The sequence below is a fragment of the Bombina bombina genome, chromosome 1 (assembly GCF_027579735.1).
Source record: "Bombina bombina isolate aBomBom1 chromosome 1, aBomBom1.pri, whole genome shotgun sequence".
Taxonomy (NCBI): Eukaryota; Metazoa; Chordata; class Amphibia; order Anura; family Bombinatoridae; genus Bombina; species Bombina bombina.
In genome coordinates this window covers 963,167,590-963,188,284 of record NC_069499.1, presented here as the reverse complement: position 1 = coordinate 963,188,284, position 20,695 = coordinate 963,167,590, and the positions used below count along the sequence as shown (strand labels likewise).

Here is a 20,695-nt window from a genome sequence, read left to right as displayed (position 1 = left end):
GTTTTGTCGTTAGAGCTCTAACGCTCACTTCAGAAACGACTCTAAATACCGGAGTTATAAAGATCCCATTGAAAAGATAGGATACGCAATTGACGTAAGGGGATCTGCGGTATGGAAAAGTCGCGGCTGAAAAGTGAGCGTTAGACCCTTTAATCACTGACTCCAAATACCGGCGGTAGCCTAAAACCAGCGTTAGGAGCCTCTAACGCTGGTTTTCACGGCTACCGCCAAACTCTAAATCTAGCCGTACGTGTTTTGATCGCTATAGGGAAATTAACGACCGCAACATTTTCAGCGTTATTTCACATCCCTATAGAGCTGCTATTACAGGTTTTAAAAAAGCAGGATTGTGCGGGCGATATGGTGGCATTGAGCTCCATACCGCACTGTAATCAAGCGCTGCTTTGATGTGCTCGTGCACGATTTCCCCATAGACATCAATGGGGAGAGTGGGCAAAAAAAAAGCTTAACACCTGCGATCGCGGAAAGAAAAGCTCTGTAACGCAGCCCCATTGATGTTTATGGGGAAAGAAAAGTTACGTTTAAACCTAACACCCTAACATAAACCCCGAGTCTAAACACCCCTAATCTGCTGCCCCTAACATTGTCGCAACCTACATTAGTTTTTAACCCCTAATCTGCTGCCCCTAACATCGCTGCCACCTACATTACAGTTATTAACCCCTAATCTGCTGCCTCTAACATCGCCGCCACTTACATTACACTTATTAACCCCTAATCTGTCCCCCTCAATGTTGCCGCCACTATACTTAAGCCTAAATCTAACCGTAACCCTAACACCCCCTAACTTAAATATAATTAAAATAAATCTAAATAAACCCTACAATTATTAACTAAATAATTCCTATTTAAAACTAAATACATACTTACCTGTAAAAAAAAAAAAATTAGCTAGCTACAAAATAACTAATAGCTATATTGTAGCTATCTTAGGTTTTAGTTTTATTTCACAGTTAAGTTTGTATTAATTTTAACTAGGTAGACTAGTTATTAAATAGTTATTAACTATTTACTAGCTACCTAGTTAAAATAAATACAAAGTTACCTGTAAAATAAAACATAACCTGCCTTACACTAAAAACTAACATTACAAAAAATTAACATAAATTAAATTATTAAAATACAATTTTCTAAATTACAAAAAAAACACTAAATTATAAAAAATAAAAAACGAAATGATCAAAAATAAAAACGAATTACTCCTAATCTAATAGCCCTATCAAAATAAAAAAGCCCCCCCCCCCCAAAATCAGCCAATATGATTGAGCTCTCATTCTATTGGCTGATTGGAACAGCCAATAGAATGAGAGCTCAATCCTATTGGCTGATTGGATCAGCCAATAGGATGAAAGCTCAATCCCATTGGCTGATTGTAACAGCCAATAGGATTTTTTCCCCTTTAATTCTTATTGGCTGATAGAAATCTTTCAGCCAATAGGAATGTTAGGGACGCCATATTGGATGACGTCACGTAAAGGGAACCTTCAGTTTTTGCCGATGACCGCAAGAAGAGGATGCTCCACGCTGGATGTCTTAAAGATGGACCTGCTCCGCGCCGGGTGGATGAAGATAGAAGATGCCGTCTGGATGAAGACTTATTTCCGCTTGGATGAGGACTTCACCGACTGGATGAAGATCGAAGAGGCCTCCTTGCCGCTTGGATGAGGACTTTAAGGGCAATGCCCATCCAAATACCCTTTTCAGGGCAATGGTTAGCTTAGGTTTATTTTTTATTTGGGGGGGTTTGGTTGGGTGGTGGGTTTTACTGTTGGGGGGGTGTTTGTTTTGTTTTTTTCAGGTAAAAGAGCTGATTTATTTGGGGCAATGGTTATTTTAATAGAGCTATTAGATTAGGAGTAGTTTATTTTTATTTTTTATAATTTCGTTTTTTAATTTTTTGTAATTTAGTGGGGGGGGGTTATTTAGAAAATTGTAATTTAATAATTTAATTTATTTTATTGTAATGTTAGTTTTTAGTGTAAGGCAGGTTAGGTTTTATTTTACAGGTAACTTTGTATTTATTTTAACTAGGTAGCTAGCAAATAGTTAATAACTATTTAATAACTAGTCTACCTAGTTAAAATAAATACAAACTTACCTGTGAAATAAAAATAAAACCTATTAGTTATATTGTAGCTAGCTTGAGTTTTATTTCACAGGTAAGTTTGTATTTAGTTTTAAATAGGAAATATTTAGTTAAAAATTGTAAGGTTTATTTAGATTTATTTTAATTATATTTAAGTTAGGGGGTGTTAGGCTTAGGGTTACATTATGGTTAGGATTAGGGGTTAATATATTTATGTATAGTTAGTGATGTGGGAGGTCAGAGGTTTAGGGGTTAATAATTTATTTTAGTATATTTCTTTGTGGGGGGCTTGCAGTCTAGTGGTTAATAGGTTTATTAAAGCGGCGGTGTGGGCGGACGGCAGATTAGGGGTTAATAATATTTAAATAGTGTTTGCGATGCGGGACAGCGGCGGTTTAGGAGTTAATAGGTTTATTATAATGGTGACGATGTCGGGAAGCGGCAGAATAGGGGTTAATACATTTATTATAGTGTTTGCGATGCGGGAGGGCCTAGGTTTAGGGGTTAATAGGCAGTTTATGGGTGTTAGTGTACTTTTTAACACTTTAGTTATGAGTTTTATGCTACAGCTTTGTAACGTAAAACTCATAACTACTGACTTTAGATGGCGGTACGGATCTTATCAGTATAGGGTGTACCGCTCACTTTTTGGCCTCCCAGGCAAACTCGTAATACCGGCGCTATGGGAGTACCATTGAAAAATAACTTTTTAAAAAGTGCGGTACTGACATTGGGTGATGGCCAAAAAGGTGTGCGATACACCTATACCTACAAGACTTGTAATAGAAGCGTTAGGGGAAAAGCAGCGTTTTTCACTCATAACGCAAAACTCGTAATCTATCTGAAAGTTTATAAGGTTAATAAATTTCACTTACACATAATATTTAAATGTGGTAAATTTAATAAACAAAAGGTAATTACAATAAGAGTAAGAGAAGCGTCTAACATACAAGGCTCTATTCCTCTAACCTATCTACACTATAGACTAATGCCTGTGGGTGGGTGCATGCAAAGAAAGATGAAGTCTGTCTCTATTACCTTTGGTGTTATTTTGTCCTTCCTACCTGTCTGTTCTTTCCACAGCATATGTAAAGCAATATAGCCCCACGTTAAAGATTGTCTTAACCAATCAAATGCTTAAATGTCCAGTTGATAAATGTTTAAATGTCCAGTTGATAAATCCCAGTAGAAGTAGCCAGCTACCTGTAGGTGTCACCCTTGTCCAAGAAATGACATTTGATAGGACTCCAGGGCATAAGCTGTTAGCCTCCTTTGATGTTGGACAATGCTGTTTATGACCCTTTTATAAGAACATGGGCTATATACGTCCTTTGAAGTTCCAGGAATGGTATGAAGTTATGGTACTGACCCACCTAAGGACTCCATAGGTCTTTAGCTCTGTGATGACTCTGTCGACTCTGTGATAAGGACATACTTGGAAATTCTGTTCAGAGATACCATCTGTTGTATTCCAGTCTAGTCCATATTTCCAATGAGATACCACTCTTAAGAAACAGGTTTAGCTCTGTTCAGAGATACCATCTCCAGTTAGTTTCATTTGTCCCAAGAAACTGGTTTATACCTTCTCCAGTTAGTTTCACTTGTCCCAAGAAACTGGTTTAGATATTAAGTCTGAATTTAACAAGAAATTGTAATCCAAAATGATACTTATTACAAAAAGCAATGTACTTTTTATTGTAATACATATTTCTATATATACTGTATATATATATATATATATATATATTCCTATACCTGTATATCTATTCCTATAGATATTGGTATAGATATATATTTTACATTAACAGTATCACATATATATAGAAATATATATTTAATAATAAAAAGTACATTATGGGAAGAACATAGGAATGTAAAATATGCGTAATGCGCTTCAGAGTTCACAATTTAGGACTAACATGGTCGGGTCCGCGCACATGAAGAATTGCTATCTTCGATGTGCATTATTGGAATATTACATAAATATATATTTTAAATACAGAGCACCCAGGGCTGTGCATGTTGCAGGTTGTAGAGAGACCTTGACGTGGTACCTAGGCTTGTCCCATTTGGCCAGATCCAGTAACTAACTCTTCCAGTTTTCTCTTACTCTTAGCTGAGTGCTTGCAAGTGAGTGCTGGATTTTATCTGTGTGTTGTATTAATTTGATTTGTAATTTTCCCTATGGGCCTTGCACCCAGACTTATCTGGGGTTAACTGCCAGGTACTCTGGGGATGGCACAGCTACTTGTGAGTGCTATTGAGCACCCAGGGCTGTGAGTTTTGCAGGGTGATAGGATATGTACCAAGTCCAGTCTGAGAGTGCAGTCCCCTTCCGTGATTTGTGTGTATAAATATATATATATATATCTCAAAAACAAAAGCAAATGTGATAGTGCACTAAAAAATATAAATGTCCTAAGTAATCACGGTGGCAATACTCAGCTGGTGAACTGCATGGAAAAAAAGAAAAACATATAGTGAAGTTCTGTGGTTATGTGGAATTTATAGCAGAACCAGAAACGGTACTCACATTGTCTAGAGCTTCAATATCAAGCTCTAGATATACAGGTACAGGGAGCTACTAATAGGAGGCAAGGCAAAGAATGATGTTCCAGCTCCAAAGTATGAATCAGAAGTGGTTAAAAAGTACAAAAAACTATTTATTTAAAAACAAGTCACAAGGCATACAAAATGAAACTGTCCCAATCATAGACTACAGCAAGCAAAATATAGATAAAGCTATTAGATCAGCGCTAGTTAAAGCAAGAGGAATCCAACAACCAACACAGTAGAAGCACAAAGGTTTATTTGTAATAAAAATATATAAATTTTATTTAAAAAATAATTAAACATCCAATGTTAGGTGGCAACTAATAACTGAATACAATGCAATGTTACCGGTCACCTATTACATTAGTTAATAATTTAAAACATATCTATTCTTATAGACTTGCAATTAAAAAAGACAATCATAAGTATTTATAAAAAGTCACTAGTCTAGAAGATAATACCCAAATATTTCAAATAACATGCAATAAAACAGGATCTATTCTCATAGATGTGTGTTAAAAAATCAGGCAATCAAAAACCTTAAAGTGTCAGTAGAGGGGGCGGAGCCAACTACCGAGGGAGACAGACGTCCATGAGTGGAGCTCCTGGCTTCAACCAGCTTTAAAATGTTTATTTGCCCTTAAAATAATGATTTTTAGTACTACAAGGAGCCTTCTTGTTCCTCCCTAATATCGCAGATCCAAGCAACTTGTAAGTGGATATCTTTGATTACGGGAATCCTTTTAAAAAATATGAACAGAATGGAGGCCCTCAGGGACTGGGAATTAGCTGTGGCGCAGCTCCTACATAAGCATTTTGCAAAGATGCAATTGACACTAGTGGAGTGCTGTGCTGGGACAAGCTTATCTACACATATCATCCATAACTTAACTGCAGATTACATTGCCCTAGACCAGGATAACCATGCTTCATCATCAACCCCTGGGGCCTCGTGTTCCCTGCCTGAACCCCTTCAATATGGCAAACCTCCTACTTGCAGCTACAGCGACCAAACCGATTATGAGGTAGGCACAGTTACGGAGGCTGCAATGGAAGATTGCCCCGATAAGCTTGCTGAGCCAGACATCGGAGCAGATCACACCTCAATCCCGAGCACATACCGAGCTACGAGACACACAGTGTTTGCAATCGGCGGCCATGAGCGGAGAGCTCTCCTTTTGCTCAATACCGCAGCTGATGAAATGAGTGAGCCTATACTTCTTAATTCCACTGCAGGCCATGCTGTGAAAGGTAACCCTCAAGATTGTTTCCTAGAGTGGTCTCTGCAGCCAAGTACAAAAGTCTTGGACCCCAGGGGCATTGGTTAAAAACACAGACCTGAATGGCTAGCAATCAGATAGACACTGACCTGTTGTATACTGCTTTAACTAGCCGGCTTGATTCAGAACACGATCTTAGACATTGACTTATCTTCAAATGGATCTTAATGCTATAACTTGAGACATGGCTTTACACTATTGATTCCTGCTATGAGAGCCTCTTAAGATGACATCTCTTAATCTGATCAATAGCGGGTTGGACACTGGTATTGGACTCCCATCCGTTGACTTTGTTTATTTGACGTTCAATGGATCTGAGACTTTCTTAAACAGTTAACAATCTATACTAAGTGCTCATCTAGTTAAACACCGTACAGCCATACTCTTTCTAACTTAGTTGGGATGAGTAGTTAACATGTTGATTGCTGCTACGGAATGCTGGATTGTCTCTGGGGACATTCATAACACAAAATTCCAGGTTACAATTTACAAAATATATGCTGAAACATTTTGTCTTTATAGACTCTGAGCTACATTAATCTTACGTGACTTATCTACATTAGTTATACCATATATGTGCTTACTGTAGGTTTAATATCACAAACATGCATTGTTACAAAGGAAGGTAGTCATTCCTAATGTCTTAGCTCCTCTTTAGTACCTAGAGCATTTATATACTTGTCTTATGCCTAAGGACAGAGATAGTTTTTCTATAGTTCCCACTTAGGATTTTGATGTTTCTTATATGCTTTAGATAACCAGCTTACATAAATGTTACAACTTTCTCATCCCAAACTGTCATATCCATTTTAAAGCATCAGCAGTCACAACTGGGTCAACCAACTCTAAAACTAAATCGATTGCCTCTAAATGTGCTTCTTAATAACAAACAGCTGTCTGCCTACCTTTTCTATGACCGTGTCACTGAGAGTAATATTTTCTCTTTACTTCGTTAATGCAGTTATACCATTGAGGAGTCAAAATAATAATATATTTTTTATCTATATACCAGCCATGAATGTTCTAGTGTGAGTCTAGAGATATAGCCTTTCATTTGCTCTGAACTCCCTTATGGATATCTTAAAGCCAGCTATTTAACTTTTATGCTACACCTGTATAGTCAGTATCGAGCTATGTATGACCTCCTGGTATATTTATCATTATGATATCACATATTAGTGCGGGTGGCTCCACATCCTTTCCCCCCCCCCCATCACCTTATAGTTCCCTGATTACTTACTTTACAGTCAGGAACTAAATGCGTGGTTTCCTTGAAATATACCACAATTAATTACACTTGCATCAATAGTTCTAATTCCCACAGTATTATTTCCCGTTGTTGTGACCGGTGGTAATATTGATTGAGACAAAGCCATTTTTGGTTCTACTTTTGTTTGCGAGATTGGCCGTTTAAAACAATTTATATAGTGTGCTCTTATAGTATAACTCTAGCAAAGGGTATATGTATTTAAACAATAGATATTATATGGGTACTCGTCTAAAGGATGTTGGGAACTGGCGCCAACCCAAGGGCCCTGGGTGGAGCTAGATTCTAGATTCTAGACATATCAGATTAAGAATAAGGCCTTTAACCTTTTCATAAACTCATGTAATGATATCTATGTCTGATTAACTATTGGCTATACAGTCTTTACATCACTTGAAGCTAGTTATGTTGTACTGGGGCTCTGTTACTGTCCCAGGTTATATGTATACAGATATAGAGCTTCTTATCTAGTTTAAAGTTACAGACGCAGCACAATTCTGTTACCAACCAATAACATCATCAGTTTTTTTAACTTATTTCTAATTACAATGCCTGTGGGATATTCTATCATTAATATTCTATCATTAATATCCTATCATTAATATCTTTCAGTTCAAGAAAGCTTGTTCTTTTGTGTGAATATATAAATATATTTGTAATGCGAGTAATTACAAGTCTTCTCTTTTTCCTTTTCTTCTTATGTAACAAAATAGAAAACGTGAGGTCTCCTTTTTTTGTTTATCATTTTGCATACAATACTGTGCAGTAGCGGATCTGATTGTATAATGTGACAATAGGACTGATATGTTTTTCTTTTCTTTGTATACGATTTCTGTATCTCAGTCTGCCTGTTATTTTGCATATTTGACCTCAATAAAAATTATTTAAACAAAAAAAAAAAAAAAGTGTCAGTAAACCTAAAAATAATGTTATATAATTCTGCACGAAGTCAATCTTCGGGCAGAAGTCTTCATCCTATCCGGGCAGAAGAGGAGATCCGGACCGGCAAACATCTTCATCCAAGTGGCATCTTCTTTGTTCTTCCATCCGATGACAAGCGGCTCCATCTTGAAGACCTCCGGCGCGGATCCATCCTCTTCTTCCGACGACTAGACGACGAATGAAGGTTCCTTTAAGGGACGTCATCCAAGATGGCGTCCCTCGAATTCCGATTGGCTGATAGGATTCTATCAGCCAATCGGAATTAAGGTAGGAAAATTCTGATTGGCTGATGGAATCAGCCAATCAGATTCAAGTTCAATCCGATTGGCTGATTGGATCAGCCAATCAGATTGAGCTCACATTCTATTGGCTGATCGGAACAGCCAATAGAATGCGAGCTCAATCTGATTGGCTGATCCAATCAGCCAATCGGATTGAACTTGAATCTGATTGGCTGATTCCATCAGCCAATCAGAATTTTCCTACCTTAATTCCGATTGGCTGATAGAATCCTATCAGCCAATCGGAATTCGAGGGATGCCATCTTGGATGACATCCCTTAAAGGAACCTTCATTCATCGTCTAGTCGTTGGAAGAAGAGGATGGATCAGCGCCGGAGGTCTTCAAGATGGAGCCGCTCGTCATCGGATGGAAGAACATAGAAGATGTCACTTGGATGAAGATGTTTGCCGGTCCGGATCTCCTCTTCTGCCCGGATAGGATGAAGACTTCTGCCTGAAGATGGACTTCTTCAGCCGCCGCTTGGATCAAGACTTCAGCCGGAGGATGGATGTTCAGCCCCCGCTTGGGCTTGGATCAAGACATCGGAGCCTGGACCGATTGCTGATACCCGGTGTGGTGAAGATAAGGTAGGAAGATCTTCAGGGGCTTAGTGTTAGGTTTATTTAAGGGGGGTTTGGGTTAGATTAGGGGTATGTGGGTGGTGGGTTGTAATTTTGGGGGGGGTATTGTATGTTTTTTTTTCCAGGCAAAAGAGCTGAATTCTTTGGGGCATGCCCCGCAAAAGGCCCTTTTAAGGGCTGGTAAGGTAAAAGAGCTTTTCTATTTTAATTTAGAATAGGGTAGGGCATTTTTTTATTTTGGGGGGCTTTGTTATTTTATTAGGGGGCTTAGAGTAGGTGTAATTAGTTTAAAATTGTTGTAATATTTTTCTAATGTTTGTAAATATTTTTTTATTTTTTGTAACTTAGTTCTTTTTTATTTTTGTACTTTAGTTAGTTTATTTAATTGTATTTATTTGTAGGTATTGTATTTAATTAATTTATTGATAGTGTAGTGTTAGGTTTAATTGTAACTTAGGTTAGGATTTATTTTACAGGTAATTTTGTAATTATTTTAACTAGGTAGCTATTAAATAGTTATTAACTATTTAATAGCTATTGTACCTGGTTAAAATAAATACAAAGTTGCCTGTAAAATAAATATTAATCCTAAAATAGCTACAATATAATTATATTTTATATTGTAGCTATATTAGGGTTTATTTTACAGGTAAGTATTTAGCTTTAAATAGGATTAATTTATTTAATAAGAGTTAATTTATTTCGTTAGATAAAAATTATATTTAATTTAGGGGGGTGTTAGTGTTAGGGTTAGACTTAGCTTTAGGGGTTAATAAATTTAATAGAGTAGCGGTGAGGTTCGGTCGGCAGATTAGGGATTAATACTTGAAGTTAGGTGTCGGTGATGTTAGGGAGGGCAGATTAGGGGTTAATACTATTTATTATAGGGTTATTGAGGCGGGAGTGAGGCGGATTAGGGGTTAATACATTTATTAGAGTAGCGGTGAGGTCCGGTCGGCAGATTAGGGGTTAATAATTGTAGGTAGGTGGAGGCGACGTTGTGGGCGGCAGATTAGGGGTTAATAAATATAATATAGGGGTCGGCGGTGTTAGGGGCAGCAGATTAGGGGTACATAGGGATAATGTAGGTTGCGGCGGTGTGCGGTCGGCAGATTAGGGGTTAAAAAAATTTAATAGAGTGGCGGCAATGTGGGGGGGCTCGGTTTAGGGGTATATAGGTAGTTTATGGGTGTTAGTGTACTTTAGAGCACAGTAGTTAAGAGCTTTATGAACCGGCGTTAGCCCAGAAAGCTCTTAACTCCTGGCTTTTCTCTGCGGCTGGAGTCTTGTCGTTAGATTTCTAACGCTCACTTCAGCCACGACTCTAAATACCAGCGTTAGAAAGATCCCATTGAAAAGATAGGATACGCAAATGGCGTAGGGGGATCTGCGGTATGGAAAAGTCGCGGCTGCAAAGTGAGCGTTAGACCCTTTCCTGACTGACTCCAAATACCAGCGGGCGGTAAAAACCAGCGTTAGGAGCCTCTAATGCTGGTTTTGACGGCTAACGCCAAACTTCAAATCTAGGCGTATGTGAAGTAAAAGCATATTATTATCACATTATGAGAGACCGTGATGAACGGTATATATTACCAACATTCGTATACAGGTAACTCATATCTCTAGAGACACCTTTAGCTAGACATATTAGCTAAAAACCAGCTTAAATTATGCAGATATAGACATAATATAATATAAATGAGCACTATATACAGAAAAGGATGGACCGCAGATTCAACTGCACTCTAGGTCCTATAGGAAGGCACAGTCTTATGTACTTTGTAACTTTGTGAAAATTCTTGATCCACAAATTGGAGTATTCGATCGCAGACTACGCTGCACTCAAGGTCATAGAAACAAAGCACAGTTAACTATTATACTTGCACTTTTCTCCGGTAATGTGTCTGATATACAGCAATCTTTCCAGCGTGACTGCTTGCCCTTCACATCCTCTCTGGATGTTATTCCAGCAGTGTGACGTTTTGATGGAGAAGTGGCTCTCATAATGTGATAATAATATGCTTTTACTTTGCATAGTGCTGTAAGGCACAAACAGATTAATCTTTGGTTGGGACGTTCATTAAACATATTTAAAAGCCCATTCGGTGTGTTGATATTTCCCTTCTTTAATTTAGGTTAGTATTTTATGTCCTAATTACCTCTCTCTTTTTTCATGTTATGTTTTTTGTTTTTTTTTATATATATATATATATATATTTTACAGTATGTATAATTTTTAATAATTTGTATTCATTTTTTTTAATATTTAATATTTCAATAACACGCATTGAAGATAGGAAGATAGCAAGTCTTCATGTGCACTAACCTGATAGCAAACCCCAATGTGAACCATTCCAAATAAAAATCTAATATTTTACATTCCTTTGTTCTTCATATAGAAACTAATAAACTTTTTAATATTAAATATATATTTATATGTATATATATTTGATACTGTTAATGTAAAATACATATCTATACCTATATATCTATAGGAATAGATATAAAGGTATAGGTATATTTATATATATATATATATATATAAACATGAACTGTGTGCAGCGCCATAATACTCCTCTCACCTGTATTCCTCGGCGTTGTTCGTTATGACCCTTGAACTCCTCTACCCGGCACAATGGAGAGTGAGGAAAAATAAAGCTGAAAGTACTGCTGCAGCTATTCAGGTGTCTGTCAAACACAAAGTCGGTATACTGTATGTGGAACAAAGTATGAAAATAGCGCATGCAGATAGAGCCAATACAGCTTATTTAAAACTTCAAAGTTTAATATGCCTTGTTAAAAATGCAGTGATCAAGTGCGCAGGCATGAAACATGTTTGCAAGTGCTCCTGTTCACATTGTGATGTGATACAATCTTTTTACTATTTTTGTATACCGTGCTACGGTTTTTCTGTTTTTAACTTTGAAGTTTTAAATAAGCTGTATTGGCTCTATCTGCATGTGCTATTTTCATACTTTGTTCCATAAATATATATATATATGTGTGTATTTAAATTAAAAAGTACATTATCATGTAAGTGAAGAACATTGGAATGTTAAATACACATTTCTACAGAGAGAGGCTCTATAAACTTTGAGAGATAAAGAAAATCTGGTTTATAGACAGGCAGATAAGGGTGGGAATTTTCTGGTTATGTGGAGGGAGGACTATATAAGGGAAGCAGAAAGACAGCTAGCAGACAGTGAGGTTTACTGTAAGCTGTTTGGTAACCCCACTCGGATGTTCCAGGGGCTTGTGTACGATATATTAGATGAAGGCAGAGAGGCAGGTCGTATAGATGATTCCACCTTTGATTTTCTATTTGTATCTGATCCGGTGGGGCCAGTTTTTCACTACTTGCCTAAAGTGCACAAGTCCCTGGAGTATGTTCAGGGGAGACCAATAGTTTCCGGAATAGGGTCTCCATTCGAAAACTTTTCCACATGGATTGATTCCTTTTTGCAACCACTCTTTAAGTTGATTCCAAGCTATTTAAGAGACACCAAGCACCTTTTGAGGTTGTTGGAAGATGAGATTTGTCAGGAGAGTAATATTTGGGTCACAGTGGATGAAGTAGGACTTTACTCTGCCATCCCCCATGAAAAAGGTCTTATAGCTGTCAAATTCTTCTTAGACAGATATACAAATTTTGATGAACCGTTCAAAATGATATTATAAGAGTGATAAGATAATTGCTCAATCATAACTATTTTTTGTTTGATAGCTGTTCCACGCTTCTGGAGATAGTAATTACTATGGGGGACAAGTTTGCCCCCTCATATGCCAACCTCTTTATGGGTTGGTGGGAGCTGTTCCATGTTTATGGAGATAGTAATCCATATATTAGCCGGATAAGATTTTTCACCGATAGGGGGAGGAGGGAGTGTCTTATTTCCCACTTGGAATGGGCTTTCCAGCTACCTTTTCAACAGAGCTAAACTTAGAGCTTCCAAGTTAGTTTTTAAACAGTTTTACACTGGATTTTTATATCAGTATCTGTGCATCTTATTCTTTATAGTAGTGTCTATTACATGCAGTTATAGGAAAATTGGTGTATGCTGTCCCTTTAAGGGAGAATATATAAGGCTAAATTGAATTGCTCAGAGAGTGACATTTTTTTCCAAAGAAAGTAAAAAATTTAAGGAAAGACTCATAGAAAGAGGCTATAACAGGGAGGTTATAGATGGAGCACTTACTCAGGTGAAAGGAACGGATAGGAGGGATTTGTTGTCTGATAACAGGAAACAAAAGAGAAGGCATAACAGAGAAAAACTCATGTTTATAACAAACTACAGTACTCAATATGGACAGATCACAAACATACTGAGAAAACACCAATCTATCCTTAAAGGAGACAATGACCTATATGATATGGTCAGAGAAGGATGCTGTTTTGTTTCCAAACACCATAGGCAACTATTTTTCTCCAAGTGTGGTAAACACAAAAAAGTCAGATAGAAGCAATTTGCTTACGTGTAAGGGCCATTATAAATGCAGTAATATAAACTGCAAAGCCTGTGGACACGCTATAGTTACAAAGCAGTTTCAATCTTACGTGTCACAAAAAGTATATGACATTGTAAGCTGTACTAACTGTAGGTCCTATTACGTGGTATATCTAATTCAATATGCAGAATGCAATATGTAGGTATGACCACTAGGGAGGTGAGAGTATAAGAGAACATCTTAATGATATCTCTACCTCCACCCCCTGTTCTGCATTAGCTGCACATTTTATTTATAAGCATATAGGTCATGTTAAATCGTTCAAGTGGCAAGTGATTGCGAAAATCAGATTTACAAAAAGAGGAGAGAATCTAGATATGCTTCTGTCCAGGAGGGAAGCATTCTGGATTTTCACATAGCAAACCAGATTTACCCCAATGATTCAATACTGAAGCAGATCTAATCAATGTCTGGAGATAAGCTATATTAAAGGGTTAAGGGAGTTTGATAACTATAATGGTATCCGGTTATGACTAAGAGTGTATTGGGAATTTGTGTTTTTTATGTTTGTTAACAACGTATTGAGATAGGGGCCAGCAGGTAAAAGGTTAACTGGATTAACACTAAACATGTGATCATTAGGTGAACCTATCAGGAGGTTGAAGTGCTCTTAAATAGTTGCAGGTGTGTAACATACCTTAGGCTTCTGATGACGGCGTAAGCCAAAACAGATCAAGCCCTTCATTCCACTTGCAAGTGTATTTTTTATCCTTGTAGCCATGCCGTAAAAAAAATGTTTTGAGCATATTCCAGAAGCACCGCAAATCTTTTTTTGTTCCAAATGTTAAATATGTACAGATCATATACAGTAAAACACAAAAATACTTAAATACATCTGTACACACCCATATCTACATATATATATATATTTATTTTTTTAGACATATGTATATATGTGTAAAGCCCTTTGCAGCCCTTTTTTTCTAACAAATTATACCATCTATCTTTGAACCCTTATGTTTTTATTTTTTTCAGATAGTGTTAATATGAGTGTAGCTGAACTTTTACATGTGTTTATGTTGTGTTTAGTGCAACTTTTTTTCTTCCCTTACCCTTTATGCGAGTTCAGAAGTCTCACTAACCTGACGCGAGTAAATCACTATGTTGTTTGAGAGAACACGTTTGCTTTCAACTCATAATAAACACGCTATTTTCATCACGTGCAAAAAGCCTGATATCGCTACAGTGCGCCACTCGTAATCTAGCCCTTTTTTTTTTTTTATAAATCTTTTTATTGTCGATTCAAGAAAAAGAACATTGATCAGCCAATACATAATCTAGCCCTTTATTGGTGATCTTCTAAAGCAGCTTTGTGTGGCCTTAATCTGTTTTTACTGGCAAACGTAAATAAATACTAACTTATAACTAGCTTACTAACTAATACAGAACGTTTCACAAAGCATACAAACATTTTCAACATAACCCAAACAAAATTATCAAGCCAAGCATAACTAAATAAAAAGCTATTACAAAAAGCTGTGGCTCAGTTTTCATCGTGGAAATTTACAGGGAAGCATTTAGTGCTCTCACAGAGCTCCTACTATAATAGAACAATACCTTGATAAACAAAGCATCCTCTTGTTATTTCCAACAACTCTCCAAGTTCTCAGGCATTTGTTTCTAATTTTAGTAATCATGATTAGTTAATTATGTCAACCAATCAGGATGGTGTTTTATGCCAAAAGTTAAAACTGGCCACTTTTCTGTCGAAACCCATGTTGGGTGTCTGTTCAGACTTCACTGCCACATAACATTGGTATATATGTTACATATTTATCTTATCTAATTTACCTACTTGTATTCTTTCGCTCCACATGGGTGTTATTATCCTATTCATTTATGTGTCCATGATCCTGTTTATGAAATGCATGTTATTCATTTTCAGTTTTTACCTTACCTTATGACTCTCTTTTTCAGCAACTTGCTGACCCCTTTTCTAACAACAGTATGCATTATGTGCTGACAATTATTAAATATTATTTTATAGCTTGATAATAAATCATGTATATAAGACAGAATCTAATCTATTTTGTATGTATTAAAATAAATAATTGCAGCGATGTAACATATGTGCTGCCACAATACAAAATAAATTAAAATAAATTCATAAAATACATTTTACTTTACCAGCGTAAATTATGAATGTTTTATTAGGTAATGCTGGGTATGGGTGCAATGCAGTTTACTGACTTATGAAACAAAAAAACAGGGATACCTAAGCATAGATACTAATTGGCCCGTAGCAGATAATCACTGAGTTAAACTTTAGCACACTCAGCCAGATTTATGTCTTATAATTTCTTTTGGAGCCTTACAACATTTTCCTTCAACAGTTTATAAATATTGTCATTTGTTTTTGCCCTTATCACACTGAACCAGGATTTAGGGCAACAGCTGAAGGTCTGCATAGCATCCTGATTAGTGGTCAGGTTTGAAATAACTTTATTCATGAGCACATTTCTAGTAGTGTAAAGTAATGTAATTAACTTTTCTACATAACACACAAAAGAAATTAATTTCACCTCATATTTTTTTTTATTTTTCATAATAAATTAATTTGACTTTATAGGAGTAAAAAAAAATATTTCCTTTCAACCTACATTTAAAATGTTATATGCTAGTAAAAATTACACTGTTTTTCTGCTTAGGTATAAGTTCCTGGTCACATAGGTTACATAAGTTGTAGACCCTGTTTCTGTTTGGCAAGATGGTGAAGCACATTAAATGGAAACAATAGACGAATCATTATTGTTAGTATATGCTTATTGCTGCATATGTGTTTGCAAACATTTTTGTAAATATTTAATACAGTGCTGTCAACATTTTTGCTTAGTAACACCCTAACTAAAATTTCAAATGCAAGGGAATCCCCATGTTCTTAAATCTTGAACCAGATGTTATAGGCCTAGACTAGGGTTGCCAGCTGTGCTTCATAAAAATACTGGACGACCTATAGGTGATTGGATACGGGACGTAGCTGGGTTCACACAATGGGGCATATTTATCAAAGTGCGAGCAGACATGATACGATGTAGCGTATCATGTCCGCTGCACATTGATAAATGCCGACAGCATACACTGTCGCCATTTATCATTGCAAAAGCAGTTCACCAGAACTGCTTGTGCAATACCCCCCCTGCAGATTCGCGGCCAATCGGCCGCTAGCAGGGGGTGTCAATCAACCCGATTGTATTCGATCGGGTTGATTTCTGTCCGCCGCCTCAGAGCAGGTGTACAAGTTATGGAGCAGCGGTCTTTAGCCCCCACCTTTGGCCCCCCCTTGATCCCACCACATACAGTATATTTTTTCCCAACTAAGCAGTCATTTTATCTCAGTGTTTGCCAGTAACACATGTACAGAGCAGTGATGTGACCCCCTTGGCTGCTAGAGGTACACACCTAGCAATGATTGAACACCCCGATGGTTGCCTGTAACACATATAATAGAAAATGCACAGTGCAACTTCTTTTTGAGCCATATTTCTAATGCATACAGTCCTAGAAGGCCCTTTACATTTAGCTGACAGGGGCCTTTAAATTTAACATCCAGTATTTTGTTCAGATTTTATTGGACAGCCTGCTAAAATATTGGACTGTCCGGTTGAATACTGGACACCTGCCAACCCTAGCCTAGACGGATATGATTGCACCACACTGACAGAGTCGACAGAATGTAAAACATTTTCTGGGGTTGCCTTCTGTGTAGATCAGAGGAGGATTGACTGAAGGGAAAGTTCTCCTCTGTGAAGAGACAGTGGTTGTTGTCATCTAAATGTTATAGCAAATATAGCTCAAATCAGCAGCTCCACTAGTTCCTGAACATTTTTTTTAAGGTTTGGTGCCTCTCCCTTAGAATCACCTTCTCTAATCTTATACACTAAGAACACAAAGTTGCCAAGTAGTCACTTTGTAATAACATGTAACATGGTTTGCTCGAAATATATTTTCACCTACTCTCATAAAGGAAAAAAATTCATTTAAATCAAGTCCAGTGGACTATATTTGTCCCAGAATAACCAGCTGATACCGTCAGCTAAGGGAAAATCCTGCATTGTTTCTGACACTTACACTACTCACAACACAGTTTTGTTACCTAATAACTGTAGAAACATAACTGACTGACACAGACAAAAATGACAAGGTCATATATAAAGGAGGAAGAGGAAGCATTTGATGAATTCTGGGAGGTTCCTACCTACTCCACCAAGACACAAGACAATATTGATCACTAATATAGGAGGTGTGGGAGACAAAATGATATATTTAAGCTTGTGAGAGGAATACAGCTTGCACACATAGGAACCAATCACCTACCATGTACTGCTCAGGAACTTTAGTTAGATGTTTGCTTTGTAGAGGTTAATCAGATAGAGATTAAAGGACCAGTAAATACAGTAGATTTTTGTAATCAACAAATTTATGCTAAAAATACAATGCAATAGCACTTTGGGGTAGATTTATTATGCTGCGGATGCAGCTGTTTCCGCGCGAGCCTTCAGGCTCACCAGAAATAAAAGTTAAGAAGCAGCGGTCCTTAATTCATCCGCTACCTCTGCGGTTGATTGACACCCCTGCTAGCGGCAGATTGGCATCGAATGTGCAGGGGCTGGCATTGCACAAGCATTTCACCAGAAGATGTCGGGCTACAGTGGATCATGTCTGCCCGACAATTGATAAATCTACCCCCTTGTCTGAACTTCAAATTAGTAGTAGATTTTTTTCTGACAAATTTCAAAGTTATGTTTTTTTCCACTCCTCCTGTATCATGTGACCACACAAGAGTTTTAAACCCTTTCCACCTCCCCTCCCTCCTCAGTTTAACATATAGCCAAGCAGAGAAAAGGAAACAGATACATAGGAAAGACAAAAGTAGGGACTACAGAGGTGCAAATTAGAACTGTCACCCAAAAGTTTAAATGGACGTGGCCTATTTACTCTTATCACCCCAAAAGAAAAGAATTTAACAGGTAAAAGCAAAAATGTTGTTTTGTTTCATATGATGATAAGAGCCCATAGGAATTCTATAACATATGTGATTTAATACCAAGCTGAGAGTCCATGTTAAGGAAAGGGAGTTTCCGAATAAGGAAGTTCCTATTTTGCCGGACCCAGTGGCCTGAAGGAGTTTCCTGCCAAAAACATTTACCAAAAATCAAAGATATCAAACAAAGAAATCTTTAAAGAATGTGTGTAGAGAAGACATGTGCAAGATTTACAAATCTGCTCCAATGGATGCATACTTTATTACAGCCCAGGAAGTAGCAACTGAACTTGAAGAATGAGCTGAAATATGCCTAGGAGGCGACTTCGCTGCCAGCAAGAAGTTCTAAAAATCACTTGATTGAACCAAAAGTTGGAGCTACCAGTAGCCTTCTTACCTGCACAGAAACCAGAATAAAGAACAAACAAAGTAAACTTTGTTTGGAATCCTTAGTAGCTTAAAGGAATATATTTAATGTTCTAGAGGATTCAAAGAAGGAAAACATACTGGATAATAAGAACAGTCTTATCCTTATGAAAACCCAGAAAAAAGGGAGATTCACATGTAAGCAGAGAATTTGGAATTGTTCAATCTCCACGTTGTTAATATTAGAGATGTAATTTAAAAAAAACTTCTGAAAAGAGAACATCTGAAAAAGAATATTGAATCTCCTCTACCCAAAACAGACTTAGATTACCACTAGCACAGCCATGTGATTGTGAGTTTGTCCATAATGATAATTTATTTCTTTAGAAGGAGCAATGATTGAATACTCGGAGCTCCAAGAAGAGAATCTGAAACCTCACCTCCAGAGAAGTCCAAACTTCTAGTGCTCCTTGCGACTCCCAGGCAGCACTCCAATCCAGAAAACTGACAGCTGTATTGAGGAGCTTAGCTTAAAGGGACAGGTAACCCAATTTTTTTTCTTTCATGATTCAGAAAGAGCATGCAATTTTAAACTACTTTCCAATTTACTTCTGTTATGTAATTTGCTTCCCTCTCTTGTTATCCTTTGCTGAAAGATTTATCTAGGTAACCTCAGGAGCAGCAAAGAACTTAGGTTCTAGCTGCTGATTGGTGGTTGCATATATATACCAATTGTCATTGGCTCACCAATGTGTTCAGTTAGAAACCAGTACTGCATTGCTGCTTCTTCAACAAATGATACCAAGAGAATGAAGCAAATTTGAATAGAAGTAAACTGGAAAGTTGTTTAAAATGGTATGTTCCTGGTATGCTAGTCTGAGAGAGGTTCCGGAGGAGGAGCTTAGCACAGGTGGCTGAGCGTTTGTTCTCCAGCCCCAAGCACCTGGCGGTGTAATCCACGCGCCAAGCCCCGAAATTAGAGGCTGCTATTCGGTCAGCAAGAAACATATGCTGCCGGAACATACAGTGGAAAATCCAGCCCACTGCAGAGAGACCCCCTGTTTCGAAGGGGACCGCAATCCAAACATACCGCATTGCAAATCAGGATGACCTATATGCGCAAGGGGCAGAGAAAACTTACAAGGCGGTTTACCTGACAAGGCTTCTGACCCCCTGATTCATATTACAGTCCCCCGCCAACTTTCTCTAATTGCATTCCTCCCCTCCTGGTGTAGAGACTAAGCACCTACTGCTTTTGGCCGTTGTGGAAAGCTGGATCGTGCCTAGGAGAGCTCGGGAGTCCAGTTGATGCTCAAGGTCCGCCCCTCCTCCCCCACCGGTGCTGCGCGGGAGGAGGTGTTTGCAGGAGCCCGCTGTGTTGGCGTGTCGGAGAGACCCCGGGCGCGGAGATTCCGCTTGGACTTCTTGGCTGAGAACAGCTCGCCCAGCGTCTGTGTTGGCGGTGCCGCTCCCGGACCCGGCCCAGAAACTACCGTCTGACTCCCTCCCCCCCCCACGGTGTTGCGTGGGAGGAGGTGGGTCGAGGAGGCCAAGAGGGGTCGCTTGTCCTGGTGATACGGATTGGCGCCAGAAGCACTTTCTATTTTTTTCACCGACAACGAAAAGTCTCAAGCTCAGAGGATATCTATCAGATGGGAAACTTCAAAAAGAACACCGGAGGGTGAGTGTAACAATTAGAGCTAAAAAACTGTATCTCTGGAAATTTCGGGACTTTCTTTTTTTCCCAAAAAAATAAAAAAAAGAAGAAAAATCTCAAGGAGAAAGGGCAAGGAGAAAGGGGAAAGGGATTTAATCAGAAGGGGGAATAGA

General features: G+C 37.9%; 1 long non-coding RNA gene across 1 annotated transcript in view; it reads right to left on the bottom strand.

Annotated features, from left to right (window-relative positions):
• LOC128652639 (uncharacterized) overlaps positions 1–15,470 on the bottom strand; it is a 266,148-nt gene extending 250,678 nt beyond the window's left edge. The window contains exon 1 of the long non-coding RNA XR_008401297.1: positions 15,314–15,470. This is a non-coding gene — a long non-coding RNA (uncharacterized LOC128652639). The remainder of the gene's footprint in view (positions 1–15,313) is intronic.
• Between the last annotated feature and the right edge of the window lie 5,225 nt (positions 15,471–20,695).